The sequence below is a fragment of the Hylobates moloch genome, unplaced genomic scaffold (genome assembly GCF_009828535.3).
Source record: "Hylobates moloch isolate HMO894 unplaced genomic scaffold, HMol_V3 SCAFFOLD_18, whole genome shotgun sequence".
NCBI classification, from domain to species: Eukaryota; Metazoa; Chordata; class Mammalia; order Primates; family Hylobatidae; genus Hylobates; species Hylobates moloch.
In genome coordinates, this window is record NW_026652293.1 from 2,654,924 (window position 1) to 2,681,613 (window position 26,690).

Consider the following 26,690-nt stretch of genomic DNA (forward strand, 5'->3'; position numbering starts at 1 on the left):
ACCACTGCAGTTCAGCTGGGTGACAGAGCCAGACACTGTCTCGGAGTCTCGCTCTGTCGCCCAGGCTGGAGTGCAGTGGTGCAGTCTCGGCTCACTGCAAGCTCCGCCTCCCGGGTTCACGCCATTCTCCTGCCTCAGCCTCGGCGCCCGCCACCACGCCCGGCTAATTTTTTTGTATTTTTAGTAGAGACGGGGTTTCACCGTGGTCTCGATCTCCTGACCTCGTGATCCGCCCGCCTCGGCCTCCCAAAGTGCTGGGATTACAAGCGTGAGCCACCGCGCCCGGCCTGATAGTGACAATATATCTAATCTGACTTTTCATTTGATGAAAATACTTGTCACGTCATATGTTTATTTACCAAGATATGCTTGCAAATAGCAACCTAAAACCTTCTCTCTTTTTCTTGCCATTTAGAAACAAAACACTAACGCTTATCAAAATAACTCAGGGGAAATCTTAAGAATTAAGATTAGCAGATAATGAAAAAAGTTTGTCTATTTTTGATGCCATTGTTCATCACGTAGTTAAATTTCAGTCTATGTCTTAATATTCATATGGTCTCCCAACAAAACACAATGTTACTTCAAAATTTATTCACAGACAAATTATTTTTAGAAAATTATTTTGATTTATTACCTTGACTCATTTATTAAAAGGGGAGATTGACATCTATTTCCCTTTACAAATATTATTACATATTGCATCAAATTAGTATTATAATATTAAGGTGCTAAAGACAAAAACAAAAATTATTTAACATATTCAAGGCAAAAATAATAATTTAAGTTTCTAAAAATGTGCAAGTTTTTATATAACTGTAAAAGGTGTTCACAAGCCAATAGAGGTTGGGAAGTGTTTTCTAGAACATTTTATTGTATTGCATTCCAGTTACAATTCCCTTGTTGAAACAAACACAATATTCTTAAAGCTCTGCAGCAAAACTTGGAAGTTTTCCAGCTCAGTCTCCCAACTCAGCTAGGATTTGATTCAGGGAAAATTACATTCCAGGAACAAGCTGTTCCTCTCTGTGTGAACTGAGCACTGCAGCTAACTGCTTCGAAGCCACTTCTGGCACCTGCCCAGGGCCATAGGCCTCTCTAGAATCCAAGGCAAAGGGGGATACAGTTGAAGTTAGCCTCTCCTTAGCAGAAAAGAAATCAAGCCACTAGGGAAAAAAAAAAAGGCTCCAAACTGCAAAAGGAACAGGGGAAATGTGTACTTTATCCAAATAAGCCAGTACAATAATATTGCTGCAGACAGAAAAGGCTTTGTCATCAAGAAACTCTTTTATTAACATTTTAATGACCCTTTACAGTTTACAAAGTGCTTTCACTCATATTATCTCACTTGATCTTGACCAGGGATTGAGGTGCATTATGTTTTGTTTCAGATTGGGCATTATGTGGCTGCCTAGAACTGGAAGCCAGAGTTCCTTCCACATGCTGTCAGCATTATAGATCCTTCTGTGTTCTTGGAACAGCCCCCAACTACTCTATCACTGTACTTATCACAAAGTGATGTCAATGCACATGCTTTTGCTGTCGCTTCTTCCTCCCACTTTGCTGTTTCTCCGCCTCCAGTAGTTTGTGAAATCCTTAAGTGCAGGAAGCAGGTCTTGTACTTCTGTGTCCCCATTTTCTGGGCACACAGTAGGTACTTTACAAATGCGCTTAACAGATAGGTGCGTAGGGACACCAACATAGAGAGCTTACCTAGGACAGAGGCAGAGTGAAGAGATGAGTGAACACTGAGGCAATTATGATACATCTGTGTCATTCATTAGATGATACATTCTTTGAGGCACTACGGTGCTCATGTCTCATTTCAGTTTGTGTAACTCAAGATATGTCATTCAGACAGTAGTCAAAAACCTAAGAATGCATTCCTTTACTCATCAAATATTTACTGAACAACACCATGGGTAATAATTATAAAGGAAATGGGGCAGGGGTGTGGTGTGGTTACCCATAAACCTTCCAGCCAGATAAGACTCTTGCTGTCTTGAAATTATTAATGTTTTTTTTTTTTTTTGAGACGGAGTCTCGCTATGTCCACCAGGTTGGAGTGCGGTGGCGCGATCTCAGCTCACTGCAAGCTCTGCCTCCTGGGTTCACGCCATTCTCCTGCCTCAGCCTCCCGAGTAGCTGGGACTACAGGCGCCCGCCACCACGCCCGGCTAATTTTTTTGTATTTTTAGCAGAAATGGGGTTTCACCGTGTTAGCCAAGATGGTCTCGATATCCTGACCTCGTGATCCGCCCGTCTCGGCCTCCCAAAGTGCTGGGACTACAGGCGTGAGCCACCGCGCCTGGCCTATTAATGATTTTTTAACAAACGTCTCCAAATTTAATTTTGCCCTTACGTAGCTGGTCCTGATGGCACCCATAATTGGGAAGTTCAGGGTTGTTACTGACCAAACCTGAGCGCAATGGAATGTGCTCTCTCTCCTCCTCCTCCTCCTCTTTTCCTCCTTCTCTCAGTCTCTTTTCTCTTCCTCCCCTTCTCCCTCTCTTTTTTTCCATCTCTTAGCTCTGTCTTCTTCTGTGTGGTGGTTGGCTCTTAATCACCTCGTTAGTGTGATCATATCCCTCCCTGCAACTAGAAAAGATGGCTGCTGGTAGTTCAGGCTGATGTGTCCCCAGTTTAGCACTCCCAACACCCATATACTAATCCCAGAGGAAGACCTTGTGGCAGAGCCTGGCGAGTTAGTCACCAAACCTGCTTTTCATTCTGCTGAACTCACAACTACATGGCATTTCCAGCCTCCCTTTCCTTGGCAGTAGCCATGTGACCAAGTTTGGCCAATAGAATGTGAGCAGATATGAAAGCCTCCATTCCAGTTTGGCCCATTAAAAACCTTCCAAAAGTGATTCTCTGTCCTCTTTCCCCATTTGCTGGCTGAATGGAGAGGATTCTGAGACCTAAGAAGAGAGGGTAGTCACAAGATGAAAGGGGCCTGGGTCCCTGAATGACCACATGGAAGGCCATGTTGGACTTATGTGAATTACAAATATACTTCGATTTGTTAAACCACTGGGTCCCTGAATGACCTCATGGAAGGCCATATTGGACTTATGTGAATTACAAATATACTTCTATTTGTTAAACCACTTCTATTTGTTAAACTTCAGATTTGAAGTTTATCTTTGCAGATGTTGGAGTAACTGATCTGTAACCCACATACACCTTGATTGCCCCTACTTGGGATGTCTACCACCCTTGGACCAGTTACTATTGCTGGGGAATGAGATGCTAAGAGTGACGTAGCCTGGATCATCTGCCCTTCTGGGAACGTGGGGGACCAGATCACAGCCCCACTAGGACCACATGAAGTGAAAGGGGGGTGTTGTTGCTACAAGAAAGTGGATGGGAAAATATATGAGATGCCCCTGCCGACCCCCAAAATCAGCTCCCAAAGCTCTGCCTAAGAGAGCAACCTAAAATCTCAAAGGGTCAAAAGATGTACTCTTTGAAAATCTGAATAGCTTAATATTAAAATGACTGTTGTAATATCATCTCAGTTCTTCCAAAGACCTTAAAATTACCTTTAATCTCACATCAGGGTAATTCGCAGAAGCTTCCATCCTACTTTCATTCTTGCTTCAAAGACGACAAATAAGGTTCCAACTGAAGGTCTCACGGGTGGGAAAATGAGAAAGTTTCTTTGTCTAACTGTCCGTTGCCTTATCAACCTTCTGCCCAGGTATAGATATATACAGGAAGAAATGACAGCCACTCATTGTCCCTACTATGAAGTCAGTTCACTATTATTGCTTTCTGAAAAACTTTTCATTTTGTTTTGTTTTGTTTTTTCTCTGCCACTCCATCTTGTCTTAAAAGGTTTCCTGTTTTTGTTGTTGCTTGGTTGGTTGGTTGGTTTGGTTTTTTTACCCATGAGCATATTTTGCTCTTACTCAGGGGACAAAAGGAATTTAACAGTCTAGATAAAATTGTTTGAATTTTGAGGCTATTGAACATTCTGGATTATAGTTCTGATGAAATTATTCTGCCACTTACATCTTTGCAAATCATTCACTCTCTTGAGGCTCCTGTTCCTTATCTATTAGAAAAGCATAGATACCTTTCTACTGCCCAGGCTTGTGGTGAGGTTTAAATAAGATCAAATGCGTTCCCAACTATAAAAGAACTTTCAAGTTTAAGATCTTACAGTTGTCTGTGACAGTCTTCTCTTCAATTAGTATGGGTAACTGAAAGTCGATTGAACACATTGAAGAGCACTTTTCACCTTCCTTCCTCTGGAGTGTCCAGACCTGGCTCTTTAATCATTGCCCTTGAGCCCAATTTCCCTCATCTTTTAGATCTGTGGTTCTCAAGCTTGGCTGCACAGTAGATTATCTGGCGCCCAGACACATCTCAGGCCAGTTAAATCAGAAACTTGGGATGGGACCCAGGCATCAGTTTTTCTAAAGTTTTCTAGGTGATTCCATTGTGCAGCCAAGGTTGAAAACTATGGTTTTAGATGATTCTTTCTGGAGAAATCAGGAAATTCTCTGTTGGCGCAACTGAATCTATTTAACTCTAACACATGCATGAATGATTTCATTTCAATAGATTAATGCACTTTGGACAATTACAATGGCCTTATGTGATCTTATGTTAGAGACAGATGGTTGCAAAGTTGTTTATCACATAGACGTTTATCAGCTATTTATCATCTCCTTAGCAGCATTCAGGAAATGCTTGAAGATGAGATGTATCTTTTTTTTTTTTTTTAGACACAGTCTCCCTCTGTTGCCCAGCCTGGAGTGGAGTGCAGTGGCACGATCTTGGCTCACTGCAACCTCTGCCTTCTGGTTTAAGCGATTCTCCCGCCTCAGCCTCCCAAATAGCTGGGGTTGCAGGCACACACCACCATGCCTGGCTAATTTTTGTATTTTTAGTGGAAACAGGATTTCACCATATTGGCCAGGCTGGTCTCGAACTCCTGACCTCAGGTGATCTACCCGCCTCAGTCCCCCAAAATGCTGGGATTACAGGCATCAGCCACCGCACCTGGCTGAAATGTATCTTGTCCAGAGCGCTGCAAATACCATTTTATAGCAACTAGAAGATGGAGAGGGTGATAAGATCTGAGCTTTTTCTTATAAACCTGCAAGAATACAATTACATAGGATGAAAATTATCTGGTGTCTGTTATGGACACTATTCATAAGGGGTGAGAGAGAGAAGGAGAGAGAGAGAGAGAGAAGGAGACAGAGAGAGAGAGAGAGACACACACAGAGAGAGACAGAATGAGAAAGTTGTAATCCAGCAGGTAGAAACAGCTGTCTGGGAATGGGTTGTAGAGAACTCTTTCTTTCCTGCTTCTTGTGCCAAGTGGTAGAACTGGGAGGGAGGCAGCTGGAGCTAGTAAAGGTGAGTGGGAGGGTGCAGGTGCTGCCCTTGTCCTCAGAACAGGTAAAAGTGACATGTTTGACCGCTGGGCTTAAAGCCATCTTCAGATGCGAGCCAGTCATGGGAATCAAGTTTGTTTTTATTTGCAGAGGTCCCGTGAAGGCCCCCTGGTGGTCATGGGCGGCTCAGCCAGAGAGTCCACTGTGCTGGCTGTGGGATCCCCATGGATCAGCGCCTGCACCAGAGCAGAGTGGGCTCTGAGTGCACCATTCTTCTCCAGCCAGAAGCAGCCCCCCTTTGCAGGTTGCCCAGGATAGCCTCTGGCAGGATAAGAGACCTGCAGCATCACATCCTCTCTCAGCTGCAGATGTGGAGCACCTGCTGTGACATCTACAAACAGTGTGACCTTGGCACAGCTATTTAACTTTGCTGATTCTCAGTTTTCTCATTTGAGTAACAATATTTGCACGACACTGTGGTTGTGGAAATTAACTGATATCAAGGCATCTAAAGCTCCTGGAACCAGAAGGGTGTTCAAAGGCTCCTTGCTGTGTTGTGTGTGTGCTCTTATTTTCCACTTGCTCAATGCCTCTGAGTCCTCAGTGACCTGTCCCATGGTGTAGCCTCTGTTTCCTGAGGCTCAGCTTGGATGCCTCCCACCTAACACCACATCACATTGCTTTCCTTCAGTTCATTTTCTCATTTGACCTCCACACTAACTCTGGGAGGTAGATGAGGAAGCAACATCCTTTCCAGTGTAGCCAGGAGCTAAGCAATTTGCCCACCATCAAACAGCAAATCACTGGCAAGAGTAGCAAGAAAATGACCCACCATTTTGGGACACTTACTAGGTGAGTAGGGCACATGCTGAGCATGGTGCATGCATTATCTCACTTTATCCTCACAAACAACATGGTGAGGCAGGTATTTTTATCTCCATTTTATAGGTACGGAAGCGGAGGTTTAGATGGCTGACTTTTCAAAGTTGTAAGGAGAGTAGCAGGCATAGCCAGAACTTGAACCCATTTCTCATCAGCTGTAGAGGCCTCTCTGCCTCTCTGGCGGTAACTTGAACCTAGTTCTCTTGATTCCTGGAAAACTGCTTCTTTTGCAACGTGATGCTGCTCTAGGAACAACTTAGCAAATCCACAGCTACCAAAAGCACAGTGCTTGATTTCTCTTCTCTTTTCCTGGAGACGTTTTTACTTAGGATAACTTACTGTCTAATGCTGAATAGCCAAAAATGTGTGCCTCTCATGACTCAGAATTTTGATGGCCACAATCAGTTGGTCCCCAGAAAAATATCAAATCCCCGCTTTGTTCTCACAGGAGAGCTCCAAAAGAGAAGTATAATTCATTTTTTCTTCCTCTTTTCTATTTTCTTAGGTGTCATTCTCTGTTATTCTGTTGGCTGTCATTTTTGTTTTTTATGGACCAGTTGATATAGACAAACCACCACTAACAACCCAGACAGGCTGAGAACGGATAATACATGTGGCTTGACTGCCTCCTGAGATATTTCAGGTCCATTTACCCTGAATGGCTAACACGTCTAAGAAAGAACACACACTTCTTTAGCTGAAGATGCTACCCTAACTTGACCCACATCGGAAGCAGATGTTTCCTCCTGGCCATTTGCCTTGGGCTTTTCCATGTGACTTGGGCTTTTCACACATGGTGGCTGGGTTCTGAAGGACAGAGAGTGTTCCAAGAGCAAACAGTCCAGGCAGAAACTACAGGCTTGTTAAAAGTTGGCTATGGACATTTTAAGATATCATTTTTGCTTTGTCCTATTGATCAAGCAAGTCACTATAGTCAGCCTACTTTTTTGGGAGGGGAATCAGACTCCAGCAGGGAATTGGGGTAGCTGAACCCTCAGCAATATTGGTTTTTTTCTCTGTTTCCTAGTTTGGTAGGATAAAAATGTTATTTTAATTACATTTATTTCATTACAAGAAAGATTGAACATGAAAAGGGACACATATTGGCAATTTGCATTATCATGTGAATTACCTAAATATTTTGGCTACCTCTTTCCCTAATTAATCTGTTAGGGTTTTGTCTTAGGACCTTTTGTGTTTCTATGTAGGAGCACCAGATGCTGGGTAATTTCTAAAGATAAAAGGTTTATTTGGCTCATGATTCTGATGACTAGAAAGTTCAACACCTGGCAGCTGCATCTATGAGGGGCTCAGGTTGTTTCTTCTCATGATGGAAGGCAAAGGGGAGCCTGTGTGTGCAGAAATCACAAGGCAAGACAGAAAGCAAGAGCAGGGAGGACAGAGGCCAGGCTCTTTTTAACAACTAGCTTTCTCAGGAACTCAAAGAGTGAGAATTGACTCACTCCCAAGGGAGGACATTAATCTATTCATGAGGGGCCACCTGCATGACCCGAACATCTCCCACCGGGCCCCGCCTTTAGCTTTAGAGATCAAATTTCAACATGAGGGTTGGAGTAAACAAACATCCAAACTATCACAGACTGCAAATATTAAAAACATTAAATTTTGGTCTATTATATATATTGCGACTTTTTTTTCCAGTTTCAATTTACCTTTTAATTTTTAAAGTTTTTTTCTTTCTTAATCAAGATAGGATCTTGCTCTGTTATGCAGGCTGGAGAACAGTGGTGTGATCCTACCTCACTGCAGCCTCAAACTCCTGGGTTCAAGTGACCATGCTGCCTCAGCCTCCTAAGTAGCTGGGACTACAGGCATGCACCACCACACCCAGTTAATTTTTTTTAAATTTTCAACTTTTGGTAGAGACAGAGTCTTGCTATGTTGTCCTGCCTTGGCCTCCCAAAGCACTGGGTCCTTTTAATATTTTACAGTGCTTTTTAAAAATTATCAATTATAAGCTGAGTGCGGTGGGTCACACCTGTAATCCCAGAACTTTGGGAGGCTGAGGCAGGCGGGTCACTTGAGGTCAGGAGTTTGAGACCAGCCTGGCCAACATGGTGAAACCCCATTTCTACTAAAAAAAAAAAAAATTAAAAAGTTAGCCAGGCGTGGTGGCGGACGCCTGTAATCCTAGCTACTTGGGAGGCTGAGGCAGGAGAATCACTCGAACCCCAGAGTCAGAGGTTGCAGTGAGCCAAGATTGGGCCACTGAACTCCAACCTGGGTGACAGAAGGAGACTCTGTCTCAAAAAAAAAAAAAATTCAATTATTCCATTAGATTCCAGTTTCAATTTTTTTTTTCAGCTTCAATAACGTGTAGTTAACAAAAATTGTATATATTTATAGTACATGATGCAGTTTTAATATATGTTTAATTGTGAAATGATTAAATTAAGCCAATTAACATATTCATCACCTGACATACTTACTTTTTGTGTGTAGTGAGAACATTTAAGATCTACTCTCTTAGCAGTTTTCAAGTATACCATGCATTATTAATTACAGTCACTATGCTGTACAGTAGATCTCCAGAACTTATTCATTCAGTCCAACTGAAACTTTATATCCTATTAGTCTGTTTTCATGGTGCTGATAAAGACATACCTGAGACTGGGAATAAAAAGAGGTTTAATTGGACTTACAGTTCCACATGGCTGGGGAGGCCTCAGAATCATGGCAGGAGTTGAAAGGCACTTCTTACATGGCAGCAGCAAGAGAAAATGAGGAAGAAGCAAAAGCGGAAACCCCTGATAAAACCATCAGATCTTGTGAGACTTATTTACTATCATAAAAATAGCATGGGAAAGACCGGCCCCCATGATTCAATTACCTCCCCTTGGGTCCCTCCCACAACACATGGGAATTCTGGAAGGTACAATTCAAGTTGAGATTTGGGTGGGGACACAGCCAAACCATATCACCCTCTGATCAACATTTCCCCATCTCCTCCTCCCCTCCCTTCCAATCCCTGGCAACCATTCTCTCCCTCTCTCTCTCAGTTCTTTTTAAGATTCTGTATATAAGTGAGATCATGCAGAATTTGTTTTTTTGGGCCTGGTCTATTTCATTTGGTATAATGTCCTCCAGGTTCTGGTTTATCCATGTCCAAATTTATCCAAATGACAGGATTTCCTTCTTTATAAGGCTGAATAGTATTCCATTGTATACGTATGTATGTGTGTGTCTGTATAATGTGATATGTATTTTTTTCTTTATTCATTCATCTGTTGGTGGACACTTAGGTTGATTTTACATCTTGGCTGATGCAATGAACATGGTAGTACAAACATACTGATTTCATTTTTTTAAAGATGTATATCCAGAAGTGGGATTGCTGGATCACATGGTAGTTCTATTTTAAATTTTTTGAGGAACCTTCCGACTGTTTGCCATAATGGCTGTACCAATTTATATTCCCACCAAGAGTGTACGTAGGTTCTCCTTTCTTCACATTCTTACCAAAACTTGTTATCTTTGATCTTTTTTATAGTAGTCATTCTAACAGGTGTTAGGTGATGTCTCAGTGTGGTTTTAATTTGCATTCGCCTGATGATTAAAGATACTGAGCATTTTTTCATATCTCTGTTGGCCATTTTCATCTATCTGTTGGCCATATCGCTTGGTATGCCTTCTTTTGAGAAGTGTCTATTCAGGTCTTTGGTACATTTTTTATTTTTAATTTTTTTGAGACAGGATCTCACTCTGTTGCCCAGGCTGGAGTGCAGTGGCACGATCATGGCTCACTGCAGCCTTGACCTCCTGGGCTCAAATGATCCTTCCACCTCAGCCTCCCAAGTAGCTGAAACTAGAGGCGTATGCCACCACACTCAGCTAATTTTTCTTTCCATTTGTTAATTGGGTTGTTTTCTTTCTACTAAGTTGAGTTCCTTATATATTTTGGATATTAACCAATTATTGGATGTATCGTTTGCAAATATTGAGGTCTTTAATCTATTTTTAGTTTATTTTTGTATATGCTATGAGATAAGGGCCTAATTTCATTCTTCTGCATGTGGACATCCAGTGTTCCCATCATTTATTGAAGAAATTATTCTTTCTCCATTGTGTATCCTTGGCACCTTTGTCAAATATCAACTGACCAGAAATGCATGGATTTATGTGTTTAAGTAGACTTCCCATCCTGTACTCAGATACATATTATCTTTATTCCCAACTTATCTATGGTTTAATTTTTAGTAATTAAATCAATAATCATTTAGACTTATTTTGATATATACTGGAAGGTAATACAATTTTTCCCAATGTTTACCCAATTGTCCTCACACTATTTATTTAATAATCTATGCTTTCCCTATTGATTTAAAATGCAATCTTCATCTTCTACTAAATTGTTATATATACTTGGACCTGTTTGGAGATTTTGAAGCAAAGGGAAGAGAGATCTATGCTTTAGAAAAACGACCAATTTACAGGAGGTAGAAGCAGAGTATTTGCTGCTAGTACCGTGTTAGATGTTAATCTGAGGAACACAATACGTTGGTTGGTTTGGAAAGTTTTTTAGGGACGTAGGCAGTAGTTCTGGGGTAGAGGAGCAATGGAGGTTCATGTAGAGCAGCCATGTTCAAAAGTGTGGCCTGTGGACTTCTAGGGTCCTAAAACCCTTTCAAGGGGTCTGAGAGAGAAAAACTATTTTCATAGTAATATGTCATTTTGCTTTCTCATTGTATTGACAATGGCACTGATAATGCACGAGCAATGTCGTTTTTACTGACCAGCAATTTTCTGCTGACACCTTAGCATGAATCAAGGCAGTGATGCCAAACTGTACTAATAGTCATTGTGCTCTTCAGTGCCAAACACTTGCAGCAAAAACAACAACAAGCAAAAAAAGAAAAGCAGTTTCAAGAAAATACTCTTTTTAAAAAAATTATTTTTAATTTTTGTGGGTACGTAATAGGTATATATATTTATGGGGTACATGATATGTTTTGATACAAGCATGTAATGTGAAATAAGCATATCACGGAGAATAGGGTGTTTATCCCCTCAAGCATTTATCCTCTGAGTTACAAATAATCCTCCAATTACACCCTTTAAATTATTTTCAAATGTACAATTAAGTTATTATTGACTATAGTCACCCTGTTGTGCTATCAAACAGTAGGTCTTATTCATTCTATGTTTTTGTACCCGTTAACCATCCCCACTTCCCCCCACCACTACCCTTCCCAGCCTCTTGTAACCATCCTTTTACTCTATGTCCATGAGTTCAATTGTTTTTATTTTTAGATACCACAAATCAGTGAGAACATGCAATGTTGTCTTCCTGTGCCTGGCTTATTTTGCTTAGCATAATGATTTCCAGTTCCATCAATATGGTTGCAAATGACTGCATCTCATTCTTTTTTATAGCTGAATAGTACTCCATTGGGAATATGTACCACATTTTTTTTTTATCCAGTCATCTGCTGATGTACATTTAGGTTGCTTCCAAATCTTAGGTATTGTAAACAGTGCTGCAACAAACATAGGAGTGCAGATATCTCTTCTATATACTGATTTCCTTTCTTTTGGATATATACCTAGCATTAAGATTGCTGAGATCATATGGTAGTTCAATTTTTAGCTTTTTGAGGAATCTTCAAACTATTCCCCATAGTGGTTATACTAATTTACATTCCCACCAACAGTGTACAAGTGTTCCCTTTTCTCCACATCCTCACTAGCATTTGTTAATCCCTGTCTTTTGGATATAAGCCATTTTAACTGAGATGAGATAACATCTCATTGTAGTTATTTTTTTCTTTTCTTTTTTTTTTTTTTTGAAAAAGGGTCTGGTTCTGTCGCCCAGGCAGGAGTGCAGTGGCATGATCATGGCTCATTGTAGCCTCTGCCTCCTGGGCTCAAGTCATCCTTCCACCAAGTAACTGAGATTACAGGTGCATGCCACCACACCCAGCTGATTTTTGTATTTTTAGTAGAGATGGGAAGATGGTGGGGTTCGCATTGTTGCCCAGACTGCTCTCAAACTCCTGAGCTCAAGCGAGCTGCCTGTCTTGGCCTCCCAAAGTTCTGGGATTATAGGCATGAGCCACCATGCCCCGCCTCATTGTAGTTTGATTTGCATTTCTCTGATAATCAATGATGTTGAGCACACTTTCAAATGCCTCTTTGCCATTTGTATGTACTTTTTTTTTGACAGTCAATCTGTCACCCAGGATGGAGTGCAGTGGCATGTTCTTGGCTCGTTGCAACTTCCGCCTCCCAGGTTCAAGTGATTCTCCTGCTTCAGCTTCCCGAGTAGCTGGGACTAGAGGCATGCGCCACCACAGCCGGCTAATTTTTATATTTTTAGTAGAGATGGGGTTTCGCCATGTTGGCCAGGCTAGTCTTGAACTCCTGGCCTCAAATGATCTGCCTGCCTTGGCCTTCCTAAGTGCTGGGATTGCAGGCATGAGCCACCACGCTTGGCCTGTATGTCTTCTTTTGAGAAACGTCTATTCAGACCTTTCAGACCTTTTGTCCATTTTTTGGTTGGGTTGTTATGATTTTTTCCTATATAGTTGTTGAGCTCCTTATATATATCCCTTGTCAGATGGATAGTTTGCAAATATTTTCTCCCATGCTGTGAGTTTTCACTTTGTTGATTGTATCCTTTGCTGTGCAGAAGCTTTTTAACTTGATGTGATCCCATTTATTCATTTTTGCTTTTGTTGACTATGCTTATGGAGTATTGCTCAAGAAAATTTTGCCCAGACCAATGTCCTAGAGATTTTCCCCAATGTTGTCTTGTAGTAGTTTCATAGTTTGAGGTCTTAAATTTAAGTGTTTAATCCATTTTGATTAGATATTTATATATGGTGAGAGATAGGGGTCTAGTTTCATTCTTCTGCATATGGATATCCAATTTTCTCAGCACCATTTATTGAAAAGATTGTCTTTTCCCCAGTGTATGTTCCTGATACCTTTGTCAAAAATGAGTAGGTGTGTACATTTGTTTCTGGGTTCTCTATTCTGTTCCATTGGTCTAGGTGTCTCTTTTTATGCCGGCACCATGCTGTTTTGTTTTCTATAGCTCTGTAGTATAATTTGAAGTCAGGTAATATGATTCCTCTAGTTTTGTTCTTTTTGCTCAGGATACTTTTGGCTATTCTGGGTCTTTCGTGGTTCCATATGAATTTTAGGATTTTTGTTTTCTATTTCTGTGAAGAATGTCATTGGTATTTTAATAGGGATTGCATTGCATCTGTAGATTGCTTTGGGTAGTATAAACATTTTAACAATATTGATTCTTCCAATCTATGAACACGGAATATTTTTCCAATTTTTTGGTGTTCTCTTCAATTTCTTTCATCAGTGTTTTATAGTTTTAATTACAGGGATCTTTCAGTTCTTCGGGTAAGTTAATTGCTAGGTATTTAATTTTATGTGTGGCTATTGTAAATGGGATTACTTTTTAATTTCTTTTTCACATTGTTCACTGTTGGCATATAGAAATGCTACTGATTTTTGTATGTTGATTTTGTATCCTGCAGCTTTATTGAATTTATTTAACAGTTCCAATAGTTTATTGGTGGAATCTAGGTTTTTCCACATGTAAGAGATACCATCTGCAAACAAAGATAATTTGACTTCTTTTTTTCCAATTTGTATGCCCTTTATTTTTTTTCTCTTGTCTGATTGCTCCAGCTAGGACTTCCAGTACAATGTTGAATAACAGTGGTGACAGTGAACATCCTTGTCATGTTCTAGGTCTTACAGGAAAGGCTTTCAGTGTTTCCCTGTTCAGTATGATACTAGCTGTGAGTCTGTAGTATATGGCTTTTGTTGTGTTATGTTCCTTGTATCCCCAGTTTTTTGAGGGTTTTTATCATTAAGGATGTTAAATTTTATCAAAAGCTTTTTCAGCATCAATTGAAATGATCATATGGTTTGCATCCTTCATTCTGCTGATATGATGTATCACACTGACTGATTTGCATATGTTGAACCATCCTTGCATCCCTGGGATAAATCCCACTTGGTCATGATGAATGATCTTTCTAATGTATTGTTGAATTCAGTCTGCTATTATTTTGTTGAGGAATTTTGCATCAATATTCTTCAGAGATATTGATCTGCAGTTTTCTTTTTCTGATGTGTCTTTATCTGGTGTTGGTATCAGGGTAATAGTGGCCTTATAGAATATGTTGAGAAGTATTACTTCATCCTCTATTTTTCAGAATAGTTTGAGTAGGATTAGTATTAGTTCTTTAAATGTTTGGTAAAATTCAGCAGTGAACCATCAAGTCCTGGGCATTTCTTTATTGAGATACTTTTAATTACAGCTTTGATCTTCTTTTTTTTATTATTATTATACTTTAAGTTCTAGGGTACATGTGCACAACGTGCAAGTTTGTTACATATGTATACATGTGCCATGTTGGTGTGCTGCACCCATTAACTCATCATTTATATTAGGTATATCTCCTAATGCTATCCCTCCCCACTCCCCCAACCCCATGACAGGCCCTGGTGTGTGATGTTCCCCTTCCTGTGTCCAAGTGTTCTCATTGTTCAATTCCCACTTATGAGTGAGAACATGCAGTGTTTGGTTTTTTGTCCTTGCGATAATTTGCTGAGAATGATGGTTTCCAGATTCATCCATGTCCCTACAAAGGACATGAACTCATCCTTTTTTATGGCTGCATAGTATTCCATGGTGTATATGTGCCACATTTTCTTAATCCAGTCTATCATTGTTGGACATTTGAGTTGGTTCCAAGTCTTTGCTATTGTGAATAGTGCTGCAATAAACATACATGTGCATGTGTCTTTATAGCAGCGTGATTTATAATCCTTTGGGTATATACCCAGTAATGGGATGGCTGGGTCAAATGGTACTTCTAGGTCTAGATCCTTAAGGAATTGCCACACTATCTTCCACAATGGTCGAACTAGTTTACAGTCCCACCAACAGTGTGAAGGTGTTCCTATTTCTCCACATCCTCTCTAGCACTTGTTGTTTCCTGACTTTTTAATGATGGCCATTCTAACTGGTGTGAGATGGTATCTCACTGTGGTTTTGATTTGCATTTCTCTGATGGCCAGTGATGATGAGCATTTTTTCATGTGTTTTTTGGCTGCATAAATGTCTTCTTTTGAGAAGTGTCTGTTCATGTCCTTTGCCCACTTTTTGATGGGATTGTCTGTTTTTTTCTCGTAAATTTGTTTGAGTTCTTTGTAGATTCTGGATATTAGCCCTTTGTCAGATGAGTAGATTGCAAAAATTTTCTCCCATTTTGTAGGCTGCCTCTTCACTCTGATGGTAGTTTCTTTTGCTGTGCAGAAGCTCTTTAGTTTAATTAGATCCCATTTGTCAATTTTGGCTTTTGTTGCTATTGCTTTTGGTGTTTTAGTCATGAAGTCCTTGCCCATGCCTATGTCCTGAATGGTATTGCCTAGGTTTTCTTCTAGGGTTTTTGTGGTTTTAGGTCTAACGTTTAAGTCTTTAATCCATCTTGAATTAATGTTTGTATAAGGTGTAAGGAAGGGATCCAGTTTCAGCTTTCTACGTATGGCTAGCCAGTTTTCCCAGCACCATTTATTAAATAGGGAATCCTTTCCCCATTTCTTGTTTTTGTCAGGTTTGTCAAAGATCAGATAGTTGTAGATGTGTAGTATTATTTCTGAGGGCTCTGTTCTGTTCCATTGGTCTATATCTCTGTTTTGGTACCAGTACCATGCTGTTTTGGTTACTATACCTTGTAGTATAGTGTGAAGTCAGGTAGTGTGGTGCCTCCAGCTTTGTTCTTTTGGCTTAGGATTGTCTTGGCAATGCGGGCCCTTTTTTGGTTCCATATGAACTTTAAAGTAGTTTTTTCCAATTCTGTGAAGAAAGTCATTGGTAGCTTGATAGGGATGGCATTGAATCTATAAATTACCTTGGGCAGTATGGCCATTTTCATGATATTGATTCTTCCTATCCATGAGCACGGAATATTCTTCCATTTGTTTGTGTCCTGTTTTATTTCGTTGAGCAGTGGTTTGTAGTTCTCCTTGAAGAGGTCCTTCATATCCCTTGTAAGTTGGATTCCTAGGTATTTTATTCTCTTTGAAGCAATTGTGAATGGGAGTTCATGCATGATTTTGTTCTCTGTTTGTCTACTATTGGTGTATAAGAATACTTGTGATTTTTGCACATTGATTTTGTATCCTGAGACTTTGCTAAAGTTGCTTATCAGCTTAAAGAGATTTGGGGCTGAGACATTGGGGTTTTCTAAATATACAATCATGTCATCTGCAAACAGGGACAATTTGACTTCCTCTTTTCCTAATTGAATACCCTTTATTTCTTTGTCCTGGCTGATTGCCCTGGCCAGAACTTCCAACACTATGTTGAATAGGAGTGGTGAGAGAGGGCACCCCTGTCTTGTGCCAGTTTTCAAAGGGAATGCTTCCAGTTTTTGCCCATTCAGTATGATATTGGCTGTGGGTTTGTCATAAATAGCTCTTATTATTTTGAGGTACGTCCCATCAATACCTAATTTATTGAGAGTTTTTAGCATGAAGCATTGTTGAATTTTGTCAAAGGCCTTTCCTGCATCTATTGAGATAATCATGTGGTTTTTGTCTTTGGTTCTGTTTATATGCTGGATTACGTTTATTGATCTGTGTATGTTGAACCAGCCTTGCATCCCGTGGATGAAGCCCACTTGATCATGGTGAATAAGCTTTTTGATGTGCTGCTGGATTCGGTTTGCCAGTATTTTATTGAGGATTTTTGCATCAATGTTCATCAGGGATGTTGGTCCAAAATTCTCTTTTTTTGTTGTGTCTCTGTCAGGCTTTAGTATCAGGATGATGCTGGCCTCATAAAATGAGTTTGGGAGGATTCCCTCTTTTTCTATTGATTGGAAAAGTTTCAGAAGGAATGGTACCAGCTCCTCCTTGTACCTCTGGTAGAATTCAGCTGTGAATCCATCTTGATTGGTAGGCTATTAATTATTGCCTCAATTTCAGAGCCTGTTATTGGTGTATTCAGGGATTCAACTTCTTCCTGGTTTAGTCTTGGGAGGGTGTATGTGTCCAGGAATTTATCCATTTCTTCTAGATTTTCTAGTTTATTTGCATAGAGGTCTTTATAGTATTCTCTGATGGTAATTTGTATTTCTGTGGGATCGGTGGTGATATCCCCTTTGTCATTTTTTATTGCATCTATTTGATTCTTTTCTCTTTTCTTCTTTATTAGTCTTGCTAGCAGTCTATCAATTTTGTGGATCTTTTAAAAAAAACCAGCTCCTGGATTCATTGATTTTTTGAAGGGTTCTTTGTGTCTCTATCTCCTTCTGCTCTGATCTTAGTTATTTCTTGCCTTCTGCTAGCTTTTGAACGTGTTCGCTCTTGCTTCTCTAGTTCTTTTAATTGTAATGTTAGGGTGTCAATTTTAGATCTTTCCTGCTTTCTCTTGTGGGCATTTAGTGCTATAAATTTCCCTCTACACACTGCTATAAATGTGTCCCAGAGATTCTGGTACGTTGTGTCTTTGTTCTCATTGGTTTTAAAGAACACCTTTATTTCTGCCTTCATTTCGTTATGTACCCAGTAGTCATTCAGGAGCAGGTTGTTCAGCTTCCATGTAGTTGAGTGGTTTGGAGTGAGTTTCTTAATCCTGAGTTCTAATTTGATTGGACTGTGGTCTGAGAGACAGTTTGTTATAATTTCTGTTCTTTTACATTTGGTGAGGAGTGCTTTACTTCCAACTATGTGGTCAGTTTTGGAATAAGTGTGATGTGGTGCTGAGAAGAATGTATATTCTGTTGATTTGGGGTGGAGAGTTCTGTAGATGTCTATTAGGTCCACTTGGTGGAGAGCTGAGTTCAATTCCTGGATATCCTTGTTAACTTTCTGTCTTGTTGATCTGTCTAATGTTGACAGTGGGGTGTTAAAGTCTCCCACTATTATTGTGTTGGAGTCTAAGTCTCTTTGTAGGTCTCTAAGGACTTGCTTTATGAATCTGGGTGCTCCTGTATTAGGTGCATATATATTTAGGATAGTTAGCTCTTCCTGTTGAATTGATCCCTTTAACATTATGTAATGGCCTTGTCTCTTTTCATCTTTGTTGGTTTAAAGTCTGTTTTATCAGAGACTAGGATTGCAACCCCTGCCTTTTTTTGTTTTCCATTTGCTTGGTAGATCTTCCTCCATCCCTTTATTTTGAGCCTATGTGTGTCTCTGCACATGAGATGGGTCTCCTGAATACAGCACACTGATGGGTCTTGACTCTATCCAATTTGCCAGTCTGTGTCTTTTAATTGGAGCATTTAGCCCATTTACATTTAAGGTTAATATTATTATGTGTGGATTTGATCCTATGATTATGATGTTAGCTGGTTATTTTGCTCGTTAGTTGATGCAGTTTCTTCCTAGCATCAATGGTCTTTACAATTTGGCATGTTTTTGCAGTGGCTGGTACTGGTTGTTCCTTTCCATGTTTAGTGCTTCCTTCAGGAGCTCTTGTAGGGCAGGCCTGGTGGTAACAAAATCTCTCAGCATTTGTTTGTCTGTAAAGGATTTTATTTCTCCTTCACTTATGAAGCTTAGTTTGGCTGGATATGAAATTCTGGGTTGAAAATTCTTTCCTTTAAGAATGTTGAATATTGGCCCCCACTCTCTTCTGGCTTGTAGAGTTTTTGCCGAGAGATCCGCTATTAGTCTGATGGGCTTCCCTTTGTGGGTAACCCAACCTTTCTCTCTGGCTGCCCTTAACATTTTTTCCTTCATTTCAACGTTGGTGAATCAGACAATTATGTGTCTTTGAGTTGTCTTCTCAAGGAGTATCTTTGTGGTGTTCTCTGTATTTCCTGAATTTGAATGTTGGCCTGCTTTGCTAGGTTGGGGAAGTTCTCCTGGATAATATCCTGCACAGTGTTTTCCAACTTGGTTCCATACTCCCCGTCACTTTCAGGTACACCAATCAGATGTAGGTTTGGTCTTTTCACATAGTCCCAAATTTCTTGGAGGCTTTGTTCGTTTCTTTCTATTCTTTTTTCTCTAAACTTCCCTTCTCGCTTCATTTCATTCATTTCATCTTCTATCACTGATACCCTTTCTTCCAGTTGATTGCATCGGCTACTGAGGCTTCTGTATTCTTCACGTAGTTCTCGAAACTTGGCTTTCAGCTCAATCATCTCCTTTAAGCACTTCTCTGCATTGGTCATTTTAGTTATACATCCGTCTAATTTTTTTTCAAAGTTTTTAACTTCTTTGCCATTGGTTTGAATTTCCTCCTGTAGCTCAGAGTAGTTTGATCATCTGAAGCCTTCTCTCAACTCGTCAAAGTCATTCTCTGTCCAGCTTCGTTCTGTTGCTGGTGAGGAACTGCGTTCCTTTGGAGGAGGAGAGGCGCTCTGCTTTTTAGAGTTTCCAGTTTTTCTGCTCTGTTTTCTCCCTTTCTTTGTAGTTTTTTCTACTTTTGGTCTTTGATGATGGTGATGTACAGATGGGGTTTTTGTGTGGGTGTCCTTTCTGTTTGTTAGTTTTCCTTCTAACAGTCAGGACCCTCAGCTGCAGGTCTGTTGGAGTTTGCTAGAGGTCCACTCCAGACCCTGTTTGCCTGGGTGTCAAGCAGCGGTGGCTGCAGAACAGCGGATTTTCGTGAACCACAAATTCAGCCATCTGATCATTCCTCTGGAAGTTTTGTCTCAGAGGAGTACCCGGCCGAGTGAGGTGTCAGCCTGTCCCTACTGGGGGTGCCTCCCAGTTAGGCTGCTCGGGGGTCAGAGACCCACTTTAGGAGGCAGTCTGCCTGTTCTCAGATCTCCAGCTGTGTGCTGGGAGAACCACTACTCTCTTCAGAGCTGTGAGACAGGGACGGACATTTAAGTCTGCAGAGGTTACTGCTGACTTTTTGTTTGTCTGTGCCCTGCCCCCAGAGGTGGAGCCTACAGAGGCAGGCAGGCCTCCTTGAGCTGTGGTGGGCTCCACCCAGTTCGAGCTTCCTGGCTGCTTTGTTTACCTAAGCAAGCCTGGGCAATGGCAGGCGCCCCTCCCCCAGCCTCGCTGCCACCTTGCAGTTTGATCTCAGACTGCTGTGCTAGCAATCAGCGAGACTCCGTGGGCATAGGACCCTCCGAGCCAGGTGTGGGACACAATCTCCTGGTGTGCCGTTTCCCAAGCCCGTTGGAAAAGCGCAGTATTAGGGTGGGAGTGACCCGATTTTCCAGGTGCTGTCACCCCTTTCTTTGACTAGGAAAGGGAACTCCCTGACCCCTTGCACTTCCCGAGTGAGACAGTGCCTCGCCCTGCTTCGACTGGGCTCGCGCAGGGAGTGCTGTGCTAAACCGACTGTCCTGCACCCACTGTTTAGCACTCCCTAGTGAGATGAATCCGGTACCTCAGATGGAAATGCAGAAATCACTCGTCTTCTGCGTCACTGACACTGGGAGCTGTAGACAGGAGCTGCTCCTATTCGGCTATGTTGGCTCCACCCCAGTATTAAGAGTTTTAACACATGCATAGATACTTGTAACCACCATTAACAGGATACAGAACAATTCCAATATCCAAAGAATTTCCTCATGCTACTCCCTGGTAGTCAAACCCTCTCCCCACCTTTAACCCTGGGCAATCACTCATCTATCTGTTCACTGTCCGCTTAGTCTTACCTTTTACAGAATGTCATATAAATGAAATCATAAGTATTTAACCATTTGATATTGATTTCCTTCGCTTAATATAACATACCTGAGATTCATCGAAGCTACTGCATATATCAATGTTTGTTCCTGTATACTCAGTCCCATTCCACTGTGAAGATGTACCACACTCTGTTTATCCACATTCACTCACTTAGGGACATTTAGTTCATGTGGTTCTTCTTGTTTAGTCTGCTAATATGGTAGATTACACTGATTAATTTTCCAATGTCGAACCAACCTTTTAGGTCATTTTGGGCAATTATAAATAATGCTGCTATAAACATTCATTTACAGATTTTTGTGTTAACGTAAATTTTTATTTCCCTAGGATAAACACACAAAAGTGGAATGGCAGGGTTACATAGTAAGTGTATGCTTAACTTCCTAAGAAACTGCACAACTGTTCACCAAAGTGGCTGTAGTAATGTATGAATGTTCTAGTTGCTCCACATCCTTGTCAGGACTTGGTATTATTTTTAAATTCTATCCATTCTGATAACTGTTTAATATTACCTCCTGGTTTTAATTTGCATTTCCCTAATGATTAATGATGTTGAACGTATTTTCATGTGCTTATTTGCTAGCTGTATATCATCTTTGGCGAAGTGTCCAACTTTTTGCCTATTTTTTAAATTGGGTTATTTGGGTTCTTGTTAGGTTTTGCAAATTCTTTATATATTCTGGATATAAAAGCCTTTGGTCAAGTATGTGATTTGCAAATATTTTCTCCTAACATGGTTTGTCTTTCATTCTCTTTACAGTACCCTTTATATAGCAAAAATTTTTTTGATGAAATTCAACTGATCTTTTCCTTTATAGATAGTGCTTTTGTTGTTACCTAATAATTCTTTGCTTAACCCAGTGTCACAAACATTTTCTCCTATGTTTTCCTAAAGAATTTTAGGTTTCAGGCTGTGCGCTGTGGCTCACGCCTGTAATCCCAGCACTTTGGGAGGCCGAGGCGGGCGGATCACGAAGTCAGGAGATGGAGACCATCCTGGCTAACACGGTGAAACTCTGTCTCTACTAAAAATACAAAAAATTAGCCAGGCGTGGTGGCAGGTGCCTGTAGTCCCAGCTACTGAGGAGGCTGAGGCAGGGGAATGGCGTGAACCCGGAAGGCGGAGCTTGCAGTCAGCCAAGATCCCACCACTGCACTCCAGCCTGGGGGACAGAGCGAGACTTCATCTCAAAAAAAAAAAAAAAAAAAAAAAAGAACTTTAGGTTTCAAAATCAGATCATGTGAATCCTTCAGCTCTGCTCTTCATTCTAAAAACTCTTTTGCTAATTTAGTTCCTTTACCTTTCCTTATCAACTTTATAATCAAGTAATCTATGCCCACAAAAATCTTGCTTGGACTTTGACTGTAATCAAATTCATGGATCTATTTAGGGAGAACCGACATTTTAACTATACTGAATTTTCCAATCCATGAACACTATGGGTCTTCTTTCATCAGCCTTTTGTAGTTTTTAGCACACAAATCCCACATATACTTTTGTTAGATTTATACCAGAGTATTTCATTTGTGAGGGAGGAGAGTGGGTCAGTTTCCAAATCCCACACATACTTTGTTAGATTTCTACCTAAGTATTTCATTTGTGAGGGAGGAGAGTGGGTCAGTTTCCAACGGTTCATTGTTAGTGTAGAAATAGGATTATGTATGTTAAGCTTGTATCCTGCAACCTGCTAAATTTACTTGTTAGCTCTAACAGCTTTTTAAATAGACTTCTTGAGATTTACTATATAATTGTCATCTGCAAATATAATTTTATTTCTTCTTTTCCAATCAGAATGCTTTTTCTCCCATTTTCTTGACTCACTATAATTGCTAGGATTTCCAGTAAAATATTAAATAGTAGTGGAAGAGACATCCTTGCCTAGTTCCCAATCTTGGACGGTAGAGAGCATTCAGTCTTTCACCATTAAGTATAACAATAGCTATGGGTTTTGTCAATGCCTTTTCTTAGGTTCTCTTCTATTACTTGTTTGCTGAGTTTTAAGAAACATGAATGAATGCTGAATCTTCTTAAGTGTTTTTCTGCATCTATTAATAGGATCATGTAGTTTTTCTTATTTAGTCTGTTAATATGGAGGATTATATGATGTTCAAATATTGAATTCCTGGGATGAGACTTGGTCACAACATATTATTTTTCTAATACACTGCTGAATTCAGTTTGCTATTATTTTTTGAGGAAGTTGTATCTTTGTTCATGAGGGATTTTAACTTTTAGATTTGTTTTTTGTATTGTCTTTATCTGGTTTTGGTATCCAGAAAATGCTGCCTTCATAAAATGAGTTAAGTGTTTCTTCCTTTTCTACGATCCAAAGAGCTTGTAAGAGAACTGGTATTTTTTCGTCCTTGAGTGTTTGGTGAAATTATCTGGGCCTGGAGCTTTCTTTTTTTTTTTTTTTAAGTTATTATTCTTTTTTTCTTTTTTTTCTTCCTGGCAAGAAGACTCTTGCCAGGGTTTGTTTTTTGTTGTTGTTTTGTTTGTTTGTTTGTCTCACAAATTCTATTTCTTTAATAGTTATAGGATTATTTCATTTACCTATTTTGTCCTGGGTGAGTTTTGGTAATTTTGATAGTGGCCCATTTCTCTCACATTATCAAATTCATAAGTACAGAGGTGTTTGTTTATTGCCTCATCCTTTTTAATGTCTGTTGGGTTGGCAGTGCTCTTAGAGCACGTATGTTTTTTGTTTCTTTTTTAAATTTGTGCTTAAATTTTTATTTGCTGATCTTCTCTGTATCATTCCAATTTCAGTATATGTGCTACCGAAGCAAGCACTAGCACAGATGTTATAGGAATGACTTCAATAAAATACTGAAGACAAGGTAGACCTGCAGCATAACTGATCCTCAAACCTTGTTGTCACTGATTTCTTCTTTCAATTTCGTATCCAGTCAGATATTTGATTTGTCCTTGTCAATATTTCTTCTGATTTCTCTTCATTCCCAATACTGCTTGGCACGGTCTCCTACCTAAATGATTCCCCTGCCACTTAACTAGTCTCATTGCTTTTTCCCACTGTCATGCATTTTTCATACTGCTACCAGATTTATCTTTTTAGACCTCAAATGGTTCAACACTGCCCACAAGATAAAGGCCTTCCACATCTGGCTTAGTTCTGGTATTTTGAATAATACTTTTTCCCTAAATCAAGGGTTTTTAACATTTAAATTTGAGAAGGAAGAGTCAACGAATCTCCTAAAATTAAGATAAAATGTTGTATGGATGTGAATTTTATTTCTAGAGCAAGATCTACAGCTTTTTAAAAAAAATTTATTTTTAGGCTGAGTCTCATGGCTCATATCTGTAATCCCAGCACTTAGGAAGGCTGGGGCGGGTTGATTGCTTAGACCAGGAGTTTGAGACCACCCAGGCCAACATAGCAAAACCTATCTCTACTAAAGATACAAAAATTAGTCGGGTGTGATGGTGCGCATCTATAGTCCCAGCTACTCGGGAGGCTGAAGCATGAGAATCACTTGAACCCAGGAGGCGGATGTTGCAGTGAGCCAAGACTGCAACAGCCTGGGTGACAAAGCAAGACTGTCTCAGAAAAACTAATTTTTATATATTTAGAGGGTATGAGTGCAGAATTCTTAGATGTACATATTGCACAGTGGTGAAGCCTGGGCTTTTAGTGCACCCATTACCCAAATTGTGAGCATTGTTCCCAGTATGTAACTTTTCAACCCTCACCCCCCTCCCACCCTCCCACCTTTTGTAGTCTCCAGTGTCTATATGTACGTGTGCCCATTGCTTCTCAGCTCCTACTTTAAGTGTGAACATGTGATATTTGGCTTTCTGAGTTATTTCGGTTAGGATAATGGCTTCAAGTTCTATCCATGTTGCTGAAAAAACATGACTTTTTTAATGGCTAAATAGTATTCCATGGCATTACACACACACACACACACACACACACACTTTTCTTTACCCAATCCTCTGTTGATGGAGGCTCTACAGATTTTATCAGATATTCAAAATGAGAAAATTGTACTCTGAATCCTTCAACCTTGTCTCTGTATCGAGAACATACTACAGGTGGGGTGCAGTGGCTCATACCTGTAATCCCAGCACTTTGGGAAGCCAAGGTGGGAGGACTGCTTGAAGCCAGGAGTTCAAGACCCGCCTGGGCAACACAGTGAGACCCTGTCTCTACAAAAAATACAAAAATTAGCCGGGCATGGTGGTGCACACCTGTAGTCCCAGCTACCCAGGAGGCTGAGGTGGAGCCAGCAGTGAGCTCTGATCACGCCACTGCACTCCAGCCTGGGCGAGTGAGACCCTGTCTCAAAAAAAGAAAGAAAAAAAAACTAACAACAAACTACAGCCTCCACCTCCCTCAATAGTGAGTACAGAGTTATCACTTCTCTCTCTGAACTTAGATTTATATTTCAGTGACCTAGCCTAACCTTAACATTTTACAGATGAGTAAACAAATCTAGCACTTTTACCTGATTTGTCCAAAGTTGCTCTTACACAATTTGTATTCTGTGCAACTGAGATGGGATTTATCTGCTATTTTATATGGCCTTTTAAGAGGGCCTTTTCATGTTTCTCCTTCAGGTCGGAACTAAACCTCAGAGTTCTTCAAAACCCCAATTATCTTTATTGTCTTACATAAGCTAGCTGCCCAAATATTTGCTGAGAAGAGTGATAACCATTGTCATACTGAGTTAGAGGAAGGGGGCTGGTTAGTGGGTACTGGTTTAGGGGTACTTTTTTAAGGAAGCATAAGCACAATTTGGATATGCAAAATATTATTAAGTTTAGAGCTTAGATTTGGTAAAACAACACTTAAGGGTCTGTGTAAGGAGAGCTCTGAGAAAAGGGTTCTCAGACAGAACCCAAATTTCTCAAGAAGAACCCTCTAAAGAGCATTAAAGAAAAAAATTCCTCTGTAGAAGCAACTGAAAAAAAAGGAATACTCTGTATTTGGGAAAGAGAAAGGAATGAATGATAATAACGCCAGACTGAGTAACCTACACAATACATTCAAATTTCAACCCTACCACATCCAACCTATGTTGCCTCTGGCAAATTATTTAACTTTTCTGTGCCTCAATTTTCTCTTGCCTGCCTACTTAAGGACCGCGTAGGAAGATTAAATAAAATGCATGTAAAGCGCTTAGGTCAGTGCCTTACTCTCAAGGCACTCTTAAGGGTTTGAGAAGGGAGGGAGGGGCGTGAAGTGGAATGGTCCTTGGTACATTTTTGTTACGAGGCAGTAGGATTCTGAAACAGAGGGCATAGTTACAAAGAAAGAAGTGGTGGTGGGGGCATCACATTTTCCTGGTGAGTATCTGAGGGCCCATCACAACTGTAGGAAGCGGAAGGGCTAAGAAGTGTCAGGCCAAGAGCACACCCTCCAGGGTGCATCTGAGAATTCGGCGGCTGTCGAGTATTAGCGCTTAAACGCTACGAGAGCTTTCATGACAAAGGACACATCTTTTGGGGAAACTCAGAGCTTGGGAGCGGCCTCATTAGCGGGGGACTGGGCAGAGGGGGGCTACCAACAGTCCCCTCGGAGGGACCGAGGGGAGGTTGAGGAGAGTGAGGCGGGAAGAAAATGGCGGCGCGGCCTCTACCGGTTTGCCTTCACACTCTAGCCACAGCCCCGGCTGCAACGGTCACTTACTGGAAACTGCAGTGAAACAACCTACTTGGTCCGACTTGACAACCTCAACCGGACCGAAGGTGCTGAACAACCAGTGCGGCTAGCGCCGCGAAACCCAACGCCCGACCGCGTAGGGAACGTCACAGCGCGCGCACGCGCA

The 26,690-nt window shown here is 40.6% G+C and overlaps 1 long non-coding RNA gene across 1 annotated transcript; it reads right to left on the bottom strand.

The window, feature by feature from the left end:
- Positions 1-1,268: 1,268 nt before the first annotated feature.
- Positions 1,269-26,690, bottom strand: LOC131381819 (uncharacterized). The gene is made up of 3 exons (XR_009210770.1): positions 26,552-26,690; positions 8,900-8,953; positions 1,269-1,713 (listed from the first exon to the last, which is right to left on the bottom strand). It is a non-coding gene; the product is annotated as an uncharacterized LOC131381819 (long non-coding RNA).